Raw genomic sequence first — 17,304 nt, 5'->3', positions numbered from 1 at the left:
GTTCTGAAGAGCTCTCTTCCCAATAAACATTCTCTTATTACTATTAGAAAAAAAAATCCAAAAGAAAAATAAAAAGGGAGAGGGGAAAAAAATATTCCCAGAATAGGAAGGAAGAGGACAAGATGGGAAGCAGAGAGACCAAATTGGAGACTATTGCAGGAAAGAGTTCAGGGGGAAAATGCTGGTGGCATGAACTTGGTTATAGAGATGTAAGAAGAGATCCTTGTAGATGGAATCCACAGGCGGTGGAAACTGACTAGACAGAGGGCTCAGGAGGAGAGAAGAGTTTCTGGCTTCTGTCTTAGCAACTTGTGGGTGGTGCTGCCATTCATGGAGCCAGGCAGCCCCAAAGGAGCATCACATTTGAGGAGGAAGGAATGCATTTAGCTGTGGACTTACAGGCAATGGGATATTGCCTCTGACACTGCTACTTCTCTTCAGTCCTCTCTAACCTTACGCTTTTAGGTGATCTTCCTCTTTTTCCCGTAATTCTCTGACCACTTATTCAACATCCTTTTCTAAAATTCCTAATTATGCCTCCTGTAGATCCTGTATTATCACGAAATAGTGAGTATTCAGATTGCTGCCTTTGTTTCTAGCTTTGTGACCATGATACAATTGTTAAAACACAAAACCAACATTGGTACACTACTATTAACTAAACTCAGTTTTCACCAATTTTTTCACAAATATTGGATTTTTACTGTTCCAGAATCCAGTCCAGGACACCATAGGTTTCTCTACTTTTCATGGGAAAAGCAGAGTGCAAAATTCTCAGCCTGCCTTTGCCACTTCCCAGAAATATAAATTTAAAATTAAAGAAAAAGCTCTGGAACGTATCTTCATTCATAAAATGAGAATAATATTAATATGACTTCTACCTTATTCAGATCATTTGTAAGAATCACAAATGAAACACTTTGAAATATTTAAAGCTGTACAAACATAGGGCTGAATTTTTGTGAGTTAATTCTGACTCTCTATCCTTTATAGAAGTAGAACTAGGATGTGATTAAATAACACAACTAGATAAAGCATTATGTGTGTTTGGCTTAGAAACATACTTTTTAAGAAGATTTATATTTAAATATAGGTTCAGTTATGCAGGATGAATAAGTTCTGGAGATGTAATGTATAGCATGTGACTACAGTCAATAATACTGTATTATGTACTTGAAATTTGCTAAAAGAGTTGATCTTAAGTGTAAAATAAACTATGTGAGGTGATGGACAAGTTAACTAGCTTGATTGTGCTAATTATTTAACAATGTATACATCTATCAAAATGTCACGTGTAATGCTTTAAATATATACAATTGGCCGTGCATGGTGGCTCACGCCTATTGTCCCAGCTACTCGGGAGGCTGAGGCAGGAGGATCTCTTGAGCCCAGGAGTTCCAGCCAACAGTAAGCAATGATCATGCCACTACACTCCAACCTGGGTGACAAAGTAACACCCTGTCACTAAATAAATAAACAAACAAATACAAGTTTTATTCATTAAGTATACCTCAGTAAAGCCAGGAGTAGGGGAAGAAAGAAAATAAAATAAATATGAGTGTATATAGTATCTATATTTATATAGATACATCCATATTTATATACAAATTTTGGCAATTTAGTTCAAACAAAATATATACATATATATATATTTTTTTGGAGACTGAATCTTGCTCTGTCATCCAGGCTGGAGTGCAGTGGCACCATCTTGGCTCACTGCAATCTCTGCGTCCCAGGTTCAAGTGATTCTCCTGCCTCAGCCTCCTAAGTAGCTGGGACTACAGGCATGAGGCACCTAACCCGGCTAACTTTTGTAATTTTTAGTAGAGATGGGGTTTCACCATGCTGGCCAGGCTGGTCTCGAACTCCTCAGGCTATCCACCCGCCTCGGCTTCCCTGAGCACTGGGATTACAAGTGTGAGTCACCACACTCAGCGTTATATATTCTTTTTTTTAGAATACCTAAGACTACACCACCATGCTCAGCTAATTTTTTAATTTTTTTGTAGAGACAGGGCTTTCCCATGTTTCCTAGGCTGGTCTCAAACTCCTGACCTTAAACGATTTCCTGCCCCTGCCTCCCAAATATATATATAAATTCTGGCAATTTAGTTCGAACAAAATATGCATGCCAAACAGAAGACACACCCAGAAGGTGCCAAGATGCCCATTCTCTTCCTTCTGACCCCACTCAGCTCCTTTCTACGAACAATTCCATCCTGGGAAAGAACAAGCCAACGCCCACCTTCATTCCCCAAGCCAAACATGCCCACCCTTTCTCCAAGGCTCCTTCAGATGACTTCAGTCTGTGGGTTTCAGAAAACCACTTAATGAGATGCAAAGTAATAAAGAAATAGCATAAAAAGTTCACAAAATCTTTACCTACTTAAGCACACCCCTGAAAAACAAATTAAGCCAAGTCTTATATGAGCTATTAACAGATGTGACACAAGATGTGTTTGCAGCAATAAAGGAGAATGCCCATCAGAAGAAAAACATTTCACATCTTTAACTGCCACATCAGTCTCCACACCTGCTTCCCTCCTTAGCCTTTGACCGGCTGGATAGCTCCTCTTAGATGACTGTATCAAATGAAACAACAGTATCTTCAATTTCAAGCCGAATTTATAGTCCGTGTCTACAAGGGTGTAAAATTCATGTCACTTGCTTTCTGAGGTTTCTTATCTTCTTACTCTCATTTTCCCTTTGCTCTCATTTATCTCAACCCTAATTTTTACTTATTTTTCATTTTATAATATATGTACCTTCATAAACTATCCTTGTAAACCACTTTTTTATGATAGGCAAACTATCATAAAACAATCTTTGCAAACTGTCTTCACAAATCCTTCTAGGAACAAGACAAAGTAATATATATAAGTGAACAAGATCAAATAAATAGATAAATAATTGACACTGTGTTCACTTTTTCCCTCCAAGGTTCAGCAATTTGCCCTTCCCAAGGCATGAGCTCCACATAGAGTTTTCAACATCCTTCTCTGCTTACCCCCACCCTCCCTGCAAAAAAATGCTTATTCAACCCGCTTTTGAAAAATATATATGTAATTCCCTGCCTAAGTACCATGTATCATTCACCTTCACAAACGTCATCTTATTTAATCCTCCCAGGCTCAGAAAATTTAACATATTTAAGTACATTCAGAGTAAGTGGAGGAACCCAAATTTGAATCCTGGTCTATCCGACTCAAAATTTTATGGTCTTTCCACCACTCCACCCAACTTTTTGATCCCAGAGGGGCTGACATCTACCAGGATTGAAACATTACACTGTGAGCCTCTCATCCTTGTTTATTTCCAGTGCCACACTCGCTGGAATCAGCCTGGGTGACATTTCTGCAGCCTGTCTCCTTGTCTCCGTAAATCCTTTGTCTCCAGCTTTCAACTTCGTCTTATTACAGGCAGTACAAAACACTTTGCCAAAATAAAATTTATCCATGACATTCTGTGGTGTATTCAATTCCTGTGTCCAGGCTATTCCGTAATCTACCAATATCAGTTTAAATGTAAGGGATGACTTCATTTTTATTTTTTAACTCTAGACCTCAACTCTCAATTCTTCCTTGAATTTTCAGATCTCTGTGGAATATCTCTACTGACTATTTTCACTATTATCCTAAACTTCAGATTGTATTCCCTAAAATTAATCTCCCTTTAACTATTCCATCAGTGAGGTACGATCTCCGTTCTCCCAGAATAAACATTTTAGATTCTTTTTTTGTATGTATAGACAAAATGGAACTATTGAGTTTAATGGTCACTCACTGCATCAATATATATTTTAGATTAGTCACTTCGGTACATGCCTCCCCATTAGTCAAAAATAGACTTCCAGAATATTATTCATCCATTAAAAGGAATTGAGTACTGATACATGCTACACAGTGAATGAATCTTGAGAACATTATGCCAAATGAAAGAAGTCAGACACAAAAGATCACAAGCTGTATGATTCTATTTGTATGAAATATCCAGAATCCATGAATCCACAGAGACAGAACACAGATTGGTAGTTTCCAGAGGCTGGAGAGAGAGAAGAGGGAGCAACTGCTTTTAATAGGCAAAGAGTTTGTGAATGTAGTAAATACCACTGAACTGTTCACTTTAAAATGGGTCACTTGGGCCGGGCATGGTGGCTCACACCTGTAATCCCAGCACTTTGGGAAGCTGAGGCAGGCAGATTACTTGAACTCAGGAGTTTGAGACCAGCCTGAGAAACACAGTGAAACCCCATCTCATTAAAAAAATATATTTAATAAATAAAATGGTTCATTTTATGTTACGTACATTTCACCTCAATAACCTATTTTTTAATAAACTTCCAGCAAGTCCACCAACCTCCAATAGCTTCCTATTTCATTTTAGTCTATCCTTTGCTGACAGAGTCATAAATAGCCCTACACATCAACACTCACCTCCTCAACAAACTTCACAAATGCCCACTTGGCCCTATCTCTCTGGCCAGGAGTCTCCATGTCCACCTAAAATTCTCCAATGTCCATCCTAAGCCTTCTTCAGCTTCTTCTTGCTTCTCTATGCATCTCTCTTCTCTGAACTCTTTCTGGATTCAAAAGAAGACATACGTACAGCCCACAATCATATGAAAAACAGCTCAATATAACTGATCATTAGAGAAATGCAAATCAAAACCTCAATGAGATACCATCACACACCAGTCAGAATGGTGATTATTTGAAAGGGCCAGATAAAATGGTTCACACCTGTAATCCCAGCACTTTGGGAGGCCAAGGCAGGTAGATCACTTGTGGCCAGGAGTTCAAGACCAGCCTGGGCAACATGATGAACCCCCATCTCTACTAAAAATATCAAAATTAAAAAAAATAAAATAAAAAATAAATATCAAAATTAGCCAGGCAGGGTGGTGCATGCCTGTAGTCCCAGCTACTCAGGAAGCAGAGGCATGAGAATCACTTGAACCCAGGAAGTGGAGGCCAATACCATGCCACTGTACTCCAGCCTGGGTGACAGAGCAAAACCCTGCCTCTAAAAATACACAAAAATTTTTTAAAATGCTGGCAAGGTTGCAGAGAAAAGGGAATGCTTATACACTATTGGTAGAAGTGTAAGTCAGTTCTGCCATTGTAGAAGACAGTGTGGCAATTCCTCAAAGACCTAAAAACAGAAATACCATTTGACCCAGCCATCCCATTACTGGGAATATACCCAAAGGAATATAAGTCTTTCTATCATAAAAATATGTGTATGGTCATTGCAGCACTACTCACAATAGCAAAGGCATGGAATCAACCTAAATGCCCATCAATGGTAGACTGCACAAAGAAAATGTGGTACATATACACCATGGAGTACTATGCAGCCATTAGAAAGAACAGGATTGTGCCCTTTGCAGGGTCATAGATGGAGCTAAAGGCCATTATCCTAAGCAAACTAACACAGGAACAGAAAAGCAAATATAGCATGTTCTCACTTACAAGTGAGAGCTAAATAATGAGAAAACATATGTATGTAGAGTGGAACAACACACACTGGAGACTATCAGAGGGTGGAGGGTGGGAGGAGGGAGAGGATCAGGAAAAGTAACTAATGGGGACCAGGCTTAATAGTGGGATGATGAAATAATCTGTACAGCAAACCCCCATGACACAAATTTACCTGTGTAACAAACTTGCACATGTACCCCTGAACTTAAAAGTTAAAGAATAAAAAGTATGTTGTGTTTTCATTTGATATACATTATATGTATTTACTAACCAGATCAATAATTTCTTTTATTTATTTTTATTTATTTATTTATTTTTAAAGATGGGGTTTCACCAAATTGGTCAGGCTGGTCTCGAACTCCTGACCTCAGGTGATCCACCCACCTCAGCCTCCCAAAGTGCTGGGATTACAGGCATGAGCCACTGCGCCTGGCCAATAATTTCTTTTAAGGCAAAATACCATGTCAGGTATGTCATTGATTCTCACACTGCCTATTTTACTCTTGGGAATATAGGAAGGACTCAATAAACGCTTCATGGATTGCTCATTAACTACTACTCAGGAAAGTTAATCATCTATTTGGCCCACTTCTCCTGTTAAACTATAGTTTACTTTTTGTTTGGTGCAATTCCCAACTCGCTCTTTTCACTCCCTGATTTAGTAAGAAACCATTTCTCTAATTTAGGGGAAATTGACTAACCACATACCATTGACAAAGAAACACCACTAATACACCCAGTCCCAGAATCTATGAGATGAGATAAGAATGGTGATGTGCAGTAGCCATCTTTCCTTCATCACGAATTTCTGAAACCACATCCCTTATATTTGTTGTGTTCTGTACAAAGAACAGATAGTTACAAATGGAAAGACTAATACAGATCTATGAAACTGAGCTTAGGAAATAACACTTCAGCTCCCTCAACTAAAAAATGAACAATACCACAAATAAATCATTAATTGAGAACAATAACTTGTCTGACCAACTCCCTTTCACAACCCTCTTTACCCTCCCTTGTCCCATATATTTATTGTGTGGCATAAGGGGAAAACATTACTATGCTGAAGCTTTTATAAGTGGTTCTGCTTGAGTAAAAGAGGGACATATGGAAATCAGCTAACAGCAAGAGTTCAAAGAGAGAAGCTGGAGGAGGAGGAGACATACTGGCTTTGGATTTGGGACATCCAAATGTGTAAATGTTTATAAGCCCAATAAGAATAAAGACAACCCTAATACATCTTCCAGTTTTAAGTAGTCTTCTTTTTTGAGAAGCAAGAAGCGATCATGTCTGTGTGACGGGCTATATAGCACAGGTAGAGAATGTGGGTAGGATCAAAATATAGGCAAGTCACATGAAATAGACATAGATCCAAACACAGTAGGACTCTGATAAAGATTAACATCAGCATAATAAAGAAATCTCAATTATCTGTAATATCAGAGACTTGCCATTTTCATAACATCATGATTATGTCATGGTGTTTCTATAATTCGTGCTGGTAATGTCCATAGCTTTGTTGTTTTATACATTGTATATGTATTTTTTTCCAGGGTCAAGTTTCTTTTTTAAAAAATGTATTTTTAATGTTATATTTCATGAGCAATTCCAGTCTGGCTTTAGAGCAACATTTTTCCACCCACATGGGAAAGTGTGCCAAATCTTCAAGGTTTTGCAATACTCTTTCGTAGTATTCCTTTTATCAGGAAATCAAGCAAATATTAATTTTTTTTCAAAAGAGAGAGGTATGCTTCCTTGCCAAACACCCAAGTTATAATGTGCTATAATATGAGCTATCAACACATTCTGTATGTTTTCCAAAGACTTCAGTTGAGATACCACAGTAGCTGTTAGCTTCAGTGAGGGCTCGCATGCCAAATCAAGGGCTGAATTTGTTCCAGAATCCTTAAACCTTTTCATGAACAAATAAATACATAGTTTAAGACTCTTGATATCTTTTGTCCTAACCATTCACAGAATCAATAATTTCATTTTTCACAACCTCCAGATTTCTAAAATGCAGTAGTTATTAGACATCCTGCAATGGGCTAAGAACCCATCCTGCGGTGGGACCCTTTTTTCAACACAGAATATCTATACCATAAAAATAAAAAAAATTAAAAAATAAAAAGACAGGCTTGAAAGCTGAGATGACCTGGTCTCAATTCACAGACAAGACATTACCTCTAAGAACTACAAAGTGCCTTTATTTCTTGAGGTTTAAATACATTTTAAGGACACCATAGTGTTGGCTTGAAGGAGAAGAAAGAGAAGGAGATTATTAAAAGGACATCGGGAGAAATAAGAAAAAAAAGGAAAAGAAGGGTTGCCAAGAAATTTAGTCGCTAGGATACACTGGAGGCTTGAGCTATCACACCCAAGTTTTATTTCCTCCAAAATTTCTGGATAGAATTGCATCTGTGGAAATCCTGCCTCAGATGGGTCCTCTTGGAAAATCAATGTATCATAAAATCTACCATTATTTAAGTTTTAAACACCATCAACATCAAACCAACACTGACTAAAAACTAAATAAGTGAACATGCAATTCGTTGGCAACAACCACAACCAACATCATGTGCAATCAACTCAGAACTCACTGAGGGAAGAATTATTCTCCCACAGTTTAGACTCCACATTCTTAAAGTTTCTCAGATATCTAATTAAAAGAAGCCCACTTGGATACTAGAAATATGCCTATGCATAATGGCTTATCCTATGGCATATAATTTTAAGCCTGTAACTCATTATCAGTTTAATAACATAGGATCTGGAATGCAATGATAGATGCTAACGCTGGCAGAGGAACGAGGCCTCACACTAGCAACTGTGTGTGTGCATGTGTATGTGTGCATATATGTGTGTGTGTTTGTCGCACCATGAATATAGTAGTGTTGACAAATGAAGCCACTCTGAGCATTCGTTTTCTGAAGTTCCTTGTTTGATCAGGCCACAGTGACTATTTGATTAAGCCATTACAGGCCTCCCTATCTGCCAATGAGGAAATCGTGATGAATAATGAAGGCTTTTTTAAGACCACACATAGAAACATGTAACATCCCTGCAGAAACGGAGCTCAACCTTGGAAAAAAGAAATCATCCAGCATTTGTCAGACCCATTTATCCATTCGCTACAAAATTCCTAGTAAGCACATCCCAACAAGTAGTGTATTAAGCAAGCGTTGGTCATCCAGCCACTATGTAACTTGGCCCAACTTACTCATAAGAAAACCATCCTGGGGGCTAAGAGGCAGAGAGCATCAGTGCCTCTGACTGGCAGCTCCAACTGTGAAACGCCTTGTAAAAGAATCAGTGAGCAAAGCTGAGAGCAATGCAATTACTTCCTTTCACAGCAAGTAGTCAATCATTTTCTTAGAGTTACACAGTCTCCCAGGAGAGGACAAGGTAGTGATCATGAACAGGGGACAGACTAGCATCCTTCTCCATATAAAAATGGGTTCCAACCTATTTTTTTTCTTCTTTGAGACAGAGTCTTGCTCTTTTGCCTGGGCTGGAATACAGTGGCATCATCAGAGTTCACTGCAACCTCAAACTCCGAAGCTCAAGTGATCCTCCGGCCTCAGCCCCCCAAGTAGCTGGGACTACAGGCAGGCACCACCACACCTAATTATATTTTTATTCTTTTGTAGAGATGGAGTCTCACTATGTTGCCTGGGCTGGTCTTGAATTCCTGGGCTCAAGTGATCCTCTCAGCCTCTCAAAGTGCGGGGATTATAGGCATGAACCACGGCGCCCAGCCTTATGTTATTTTAGATGACTTGTTTGAACATCAGAAAATTATTTTCTTTAATCCTGAGTAGCCAGTGAGTTCACAGTATTATACTCCAAAGAGATTGTAAATTTGACTTGGCAGATGAAGTGAAAAAGAGAAGTGACTTGTCTTTGGTCATAGTACGAATTAACAGAAAACTCCATGCAAATAAAAAATACCATAAGATTTTCATCCCACTCTTTTAGAAGCAAAGGAAAAGTCTAAATCACAGTTGTAAGCTTGTAGGTATTAAGGCTATGCATATGGCTGTAATAGTAGTTTCTATAAGAGGTCAATTCTCCACATTCAGATTTTTATTAAGTAGTGTATTGCTATCACATAAAGATAGTATGTAAAGAATCCATGGAATTGTAAGCTTTAAATGGGTGGTTTCTATGATATGCGAATTATATCTCACTGAAGACTGAGAACCAAAGTTGAAGAACCAATGCTTCCAGATTGAAAGGGCCCATTATGTACCCAGTAAATAAATTAAAATGCCCTCCCCTACACCACCTTGTTGGAAAATTTCCAAACCCTAACAATAAAAGGAAGATTTGAAAATCTCACAGAGGCTGGGTATGGTGGTTCATGCCTATAATCCCAGCACTCTGGGAGACTGAAGTGGGCAGATCACCTGATGTCAGCAGTTGGAGACCAGCCTGGCCATCATGCTAAAACCCCGTCTCTACTAAAAATACAAAAAGTAGCCAGCAGGGTGGCAGGCACCTGTAATCTCAGCTACTCAGGAAGCTGAGGCAGGAGAATTGCTTGAACCCAGGAGACAGAGGTTGTAGCGAGCCGAGATCATGCTCAAATAAAGAAAATCTTTCAGAGATTCTCACCTACAAAAGAATGAGAATCGCCCTCATGTAGGATGGTTCATGGGCACTGGACACCTGAAGACACTGGGACATTGTTTTCATTGCTCTGAGGGAAAATGATTTTTGACATAGAATTCTTTATCCAATGGAACTATAAATCAAGGGGGAATAAAAACATTTTCCTTCCATGCATTGTTTATCAGAAGGTTTCTTAAGGATTTACTGCAAAAAAAATGTGGATGAAAAAAAGCAAGAAAAGAAGAAGACACAAGATTTAGAAAACAGTCAATTCAACCTAGCAGAACAGAAGAGAGAAGTCCCAAATGCCAGCTGGGAAACTGCCCTGGAGTGGGGTGGGGAGGACCGACCAGATTACAGCCAAAGGACAGACGGTTTCTAGAAAGTATCCAAGAATATTTCCTTTATTCCATAAACTGGATGCAATCTTTGAGAAATAAAAGCAAATTACTTATGGAATAAAGGTAGATGTAGATATAAGTTTTTTAAATCTTCATGTCTCATAACAGCCATTTCCTATAACAGAAAATCAGGCCAGCCATGGTGACTCACACCTACAGTCCCAGCACTTTGAGAAGCCAGTGCGGAAGATCACTTGAGCTCAGGAGTCTGAGACCATACTGGGCAACAAGGTGAGACCCTCTATCTCTACAAAAAAAAAAAAAAAAAAAAAAAAAAAAAATCAAAAAATTAGCCAAGTGTGGTGGCACATGCCTATGGTCCCAGATACCAGATACAAGGGAGGTTGAGGCAGACGGATTACTTGAACCCAGGATTACTTGATTAAGATCACACCATTGCATTCCAGCCTGGGCAACCAAATGAGACCCTGTCTCAAAAATAAATAAAGAAATAAAAGTAAAAATTAGAAAAAATAAAATGAGGAACGTATAACCCAAACTTTGGGGTGTAACCAAGATATACACATTAACTATGGAATGTGGTAAACTGAAACAAACATTAAAAAGTTCATGTCCAGGCCGGGCACAGGGGCTCATGCCTGTAATCCCAGCACTTTGGGAAGCCAAGGCAGGCAGATTATGAGGTCAGGAATTTGAGACCAGCCTTGCCAACATGGCAAAATCCTGTCTTGAAAATTAGACAGGTGTGGTGGCGGGCGCCTGTAATCCCAGCTACTTGGGTGGCTGAGGCAGGAGAATAACTTGAACCCAGGAGGCGGAGGTTGCAATGAGTCGAGATCATGTCATTGTACTCCAACCTGGGCTACAAGAATAAGACTCCATCTCAAAAAAAAGAAAAAAAAAAAGTTTTGTTCCTTCCCCTAAAAAAAAAGTGTAGTGGGTGATCAATTCTGCCTAAAAAATAAAGGAAAGTTGTAAAAAGAGGTGACATTTGAGCTAAACCCTAAATTATTGGTAGGATTTTGATGGAAAAAGGAAAGCTGTATTTTAGCTTATCCTAAAATATATTCTACAAAAAGACAATCAGTTGTAGGCATGCATAATCAAAAGCCGATTATATCATCCAGAAAGGAGCTATTATTTTTGAAATATTCATCTGAAGAGAAGAAATATTCAGAATATTTTATGCTACACTCAGACTTACTTGTACCAGAAAACACTTTCTGAGCTTGTGAGTCACTTCATTACTTAAAGAATAAAATTCTGAAAGAAACAAGATTATATTGTGTGTCAGTGACCATGAAGATTAAATTCATTTACCTAGAACAGTTTCTGTTGACTCAACTATGCCTTAAGTTTACTTCTCTAATTCTGTAATAAAAGTAGCAGAGCTTGTTACAGGGAAATGTTCACACTGAATCACAGTTTGAGTGCTTTTGTTCTTTTTATTATCTTTTTGTTAGAGCATGTCTTGGTAATTTCTAACTCCAAGCTTATTTTATTGAAGTCTTAGATTTATAACTAAATCTATCACTATGCCAACAAATTTGATCTACATATTTTATTTATTTATCATTGATTTTTTAAAAGAAATGAGATTTTTCTATCCAAAGTCAATTTGGAGTCAAAATAGATGATATACACTAAAATTTCATGAAGAGTTTTGCTACAAAGTCATTTGAAGAAACAAAAATCACAAGAAGTTTTGAATTAAAACAAGTTTCTTTTTGTTGCCAAATATTTTAAAAATAAGAATTCTGCTTCTTAGCACCTGTGTGCTTTTTAGTCATATACACCAAAATGCTACCAGGTTGAGAGGAGCAATCTGAATGCTTTAAAAGCTTTAAAAAATAGATTTAGCAGTTAATTATGTTTTTTTATGTCATAAAATTTTATTAAAATCTCCTCTGTCTCTTGTTTATTCTTCCATTTTACATGTTTAATCTCAACTGCCTTCACATATCAACCTCATTTACTCAAGCAGAGATAAGACCAGTGGGAAAGAGAAAAATGTACCTTATTATTTCTAGTCGACAAATAGTTATTGAGTGCCTATCTTGTACACAGAACTATGCTAGGTGCTCTGGAGAATATGAAAGTAGCATGATACCTGACCTTTGTCCTCAACCTTGTATAGAGAGATCAAATCAATGGTGCATTGCAAAACAATGCGATATGAGAATAAATGTTCATGGCATGGGAGGGGCACAGACAGTAACTTGCAGACTCAGATAAGGAACGGCTCAGGTCGAGCTAGAGTGGAGGGAAATGATGGCCTCCAGAGAAGATCTCAGTTTTGGGGGATGAGTTTAAAGGGTTAGATGGGTAGAGAGAAGAAACAAATCCAGGCAATGACATGAGCACAGCTGCAGAGACAAGAAGGGGTAGATTGTATTCGAAGTTCTAGTTTGGCCAAACTGAGATAAACTCTCCATTAGGGAGAATAGGATAAGATTGGAGTAGTTGGGAGCAAATTTTCAGGCGGTCTTGGAAGTATGCAGGCAATAGAAAAGCATTCAAATGTTGTGAGATGGGAGAGGACCCAGCAAAACCAACTTTTGCGCTCATTCCTACTGCAACCCTGTACAGAGGAATATTATAGAAGTATAGGATAGAGGGTATTTGACTTTCAGATGTGAGGTGATGGCGATCTAAATTATTAAAAATGCTTAATTAGGAGGCCATAGGCTGAGATGGCTCCAGTGCCTTGGGTTCCTACATAAGCAAACCAAATCCCAATTTAATGTAAACAATAAAACAAAATCTAAGCTTAACCAATTAGAAACCACCAAATAACCTGTAACTAGAAATTTTGCCAATCAGAAACCAGCAACTGACCTCTACCTCGGGACTTTTCACATGGGCCAATCACGTATTTTCTCTGTCTTGCTTCCAAGAATACATACTGTTTCCTCTCTCACACACTTCCCACACCTTGTGGAGTGCTGAACCACTTGAGGTCTGATGACTCCCAATTCATGAATTGCTGAATACTTAAACTCATTAAAATTTTAATGTGACTAAGTTTATCTTTTAACAGAATTATGTTTGGTGGTAGTAGAAAAGAACAGAAAAGAACAAATATAAAAAACAAACAAGAAAAGAGGCCAAGCATGATGGCTCCTCCCTATAATTCCAATGCTTTGGAAGGATTTTTTGAATCCAGGAGGATTTTTTGAATCCAGGAGTTCGAGACCAGCCTGGGCAACATAGTGAGATCCCATCTCTACAAAAAATAAAAAAATTTAAAATTAGCAAAGCATGGTGGTGTGTATGCCTGTAGTCCTAGCTACTCAGGAATCTGAGGTAAGAGGATCACTTGAGCCCAGGAGTTCAAGGCTAGAGCGAACTGTGATCTCACCACTAAAACCCAGCCTGGGCAAGACTCTGTCTCTAAAAAAATAAAAAATAAAAGATATTTTAAAAAAATAACAACGAGGAAAGAATCTATTGGATTTGTGTATTGACTAATTTGAGACAGCTCTTAGATATATTCATAAATATAACTATAAACCTCCAATCTCAATATGTCCAAAACTGAGTTTGGAGTCTCACTTCATTCAAACCTATTCTTTCTTTTGGTTCTTTATGTTAGTAAATGGTATCTTTATTCTTCCAGTTGTCCAAACCAGAAACTTAGATGGAGGATGTTGCCTCATCACTCTTCCCTTCCCACAGCCCCATCTCTAATATATTGATAAGTTACAATATTTCTCTATTGTTTCCCAAGTCCACCCACTTCTTTCCAACTTTTTGCTATTTCCCTCATCTAGGCTACTGTCAGTTCTTGTCTGAATTATCACAGGACTCCTAAGATGTCTCCCTGCCATTCACTATTATTAAAAAGACAAAAAAATAACAGATGCTGGTAAGGATGCTGAGAAAAGGGAACTCTTACCACTATTGATGGAAATGTAAGTTAATACAATCACCATGGAAAAAAAGTATGGGGATTTCTCAAAAAACTAAAAATATAACTATCATACAATCCAACAATTCCACTACTGGGCATCTAGCCAAAGGAAAGGAAATCAGTATATCAAAGGGATACATGCACACACATGTTTATTGCAGCACTATTCACAATAGCAAAGCTATGGAACCAACCGCATGTCCATCAATGGATGAATGGATAAAGAAAATGCGGTACACATAACTATGGAATACTATTTGGCCATTAAAAAAAAAATGACACCATGTTATTTGCAGCAACGTGGATGGAACTAGAGGTCATTATGTTAAGTGATGTAAGTCAGGGTAGAAAGACAAATACCGCATGTTCTCACTTATATACAAGAGCTAAAAGACTTGATCCCATGAACACAGAGAATAAAATGATAGATACCAGAGACTGGGAAGGGGGCAAGGATGAAGAAAGGTTGGTTATGGGTACAAACATAGGGTTAGATAGAAAAATAAGTTCTCATGTTTGATAGCAGCCTAGGATAACTAGACTTAGCAACAATATCATGTATATGTCAAAGTAACCAGAAGAGAGGACTCGAAATGACACCAACACAAAAATGATGAACACTCAGGTGATAGATACCCTGACTTTGATCATTTCATAGATGTCATTTCAAAGATAAATGACTTTGATCATTTCATATTCTATGCACATAACTAACACTCATATGTACCCCCAAAATATGTACATTATTATATATCAATAAAAGGGAAAAAAATCTCCCTGCCATTCATTCCATCATTCCCAAATTCATTTTCAAAACAATAGCCAGAATTATATTTCTAACTAATGTCAATCTGATATCAGCAACATTGCAATTTAAGCTACTCACATGTACAGATAAAATCTAGCTTCTTTATTTTCTTTAATCTTCATGGGTCCTCATCCAACAGAATAGTGGAAGAGAGTATAAAGCACTTAAACCTGCCAATAGAGGGCACTTTCATTTCTTCTACTTTTTTTAAATACTGAAATATTCAGTCTCCACAAAGACTGTTAAAAATTGCCAATGCCAACTATATTGCAATTTGTCACGGCTGGGTATTGGGAAAAGTTTTCAATTAGCAATAATCACTCTTTGGATAAACCTCATTGGCTATGATACTGTCACTGTGCAAAGCTCACTTCTTCTATTTTTAAGTCTTTTTTAAGTAGCTCAAACGTCCCTGGAATTTTGTTGTAACTCACAGGCTTCTTCTCTCTCATCCTTTCAACAGCACTATCAATCCTACCCGCTCTGGGAATCTTTATCCCACACATGGAAAAGATGAGATTCCCCCAGGTGATGATTTCTCAAAAGTACTTCCCTCTTCAATCATCAATCCACTAAATCTACTTCATTTGTATGTAAAACTTGGCTTACTTGGAAATACCCAAGTCAAGACTGGTTTCTGTCACACAAGTTATATAACTGATGCCTGGGTACTTTGTGACCTGATGAACCCAGTAAATCAGCCCTTTAGATTCCAAAATCCTACATGGGATAACAGTGAGATGCCCTCCAAGAATTTTGAACAAGAACATTAAGATTATCCTGTGAATACTGGCTATTTTTTGGTTTTTCAGATTTTTGCTTTTTTCTGAAAAAAAGTAATAAGCTTGTTGTAAAATAAACCCTATATTTGAAAATCAACATGAATGGAGGCATAGTAGCTATTGCTTTTGCCCATCTGCCAGTCTTTCTCCACTTTCCTTCTGTGAACAGGCACCACCAACTTCACAACAGGGTTTTATGGGACCCATCTTGGAATCTTATCTCTTCCTGGACACAGCAATTGGTTCAGGGACGGACGCATGACACAAAAGAACTACTGGGAATCTTCCCAAAATGTCTCTGCTGGGCTGCCAAAAGAAGAAGACTCTCTGATTTCTCAAGTCACTAAATCAAAGACTGCCTGCCAGACATGTCACCCTCTCCCTCCCCTCCTCCAGGAGAGAGAGAGCCAGCCTGCCATGGAAGAGAATGGAGCTGGCTTCCAAGGGAAGCAGAGACGAGACAGACAAATAGAGAGCCCGGACATCCTGCGGGTTCTCAGTTCCAGTTGTCACTAAAGCCCGTGAGACATTTCAATCTGGTCCCATTTGTCAGTACATTCCCTTTTGTTGTTTAAGCTAAAGTGAGCTTCTAACACCACAACCAAGTCTTAACAATTCAGGATGAAAGTGAGGATACACAAAATCAGAACCCTGGTAACACTTGTGTTTGTTTCTTCGGATAAACAAGAAAACAAATGTTGCAAAAGAACTAGAGAACTTATTCCCATTCATCAGAAAATTTAAAGTAAAGAGATACTTTCACTTTCCTATAAAGTCTCTCATTCACTTGTCATTATCTGATACCCACACAATATCAAAGGCTTTTGATGTCTTTCTTACATTGTTCCTATTATTACATACTCAAAAAATCTTGTTCCAACTTTTCTTAGTACATTATCTTATCAGTACCTTTGCATTTAAAGAAAAAAACTTTTAGAAATGATTAACAATTTCTAATGCAAGATACCAGCTTCTCCCATTCCCAAGAGAAGGATAAGATGAATGCCTTATAATGGGATTTAGAGAGAAAGAAAAAACAGCTTTCCTTAGGCTGTTTCAATACATTGACCTGAGAGATCATGCCGCCTGATCTCAGCAGGGAAGAGATTGAGGAAGGCAGGAGACAGGCTGGGAAATAAGGGAGACAACCGAGGTGCACTTGCGACGATCCCCAGCCTGGGTCTCCTTGCACAGTTTCTTCAGTTGGATTGGAATGTGGTAAATTTCTGGAACACCAGACACACCCAGGTTCCAATGCAAGTACAAAAACATATCCCACGCCAAATCCAAATTATTTTTGTATCATCTACCATTTGAGATTATGCCCTGTTCTTCCTCTTTCCCT

The 17,304-nt window shown here is 38.2% G+C and overlaps 1 non-coding gene across 1 annotated transcript; it reads right to left on the bottom strand.

Moving 5' to 3' along the window:
* Window positions 1-15,404: 15,404 nt before the first annotated feature.
* On the bottom strand, window positions 15,405-15,545 carry LOC135271628 (U4 spliceosomal RNA). The gene has a single exon (XR_010339754.1). It is a non-coding gene; the product is annotated as a U4 spliceosomal RNA (small nuclear RNA).
* Window positions 15,546-17,304: the final 1,759 nt, after the last annotated feature.

The sequence above is a fragment of the Aotus nancymaae genome, unplaced genomic scaffold (assembly GCF_030222135.1).
Source record: "Aotus nancymaae isolate 86718 unplaced genomic scaffold, 86718_ANA_hifiasm-v0.15.2.pri h1tg000088l, whole genome shotgun sequence".
In the NCBI taxonomy this organism is placed as follows: domain Eukaryota; kingdom Metazoa; phylum Chordata; class Mammalia; order Primates; family Aotidae; genus Aotus; species Aotus nancymaae.
The sequence above is the reverse complement of the archived record's forward strand: the minus strand, read 5'-3'. Positions and strand labels throughout refer to the sequence as shown.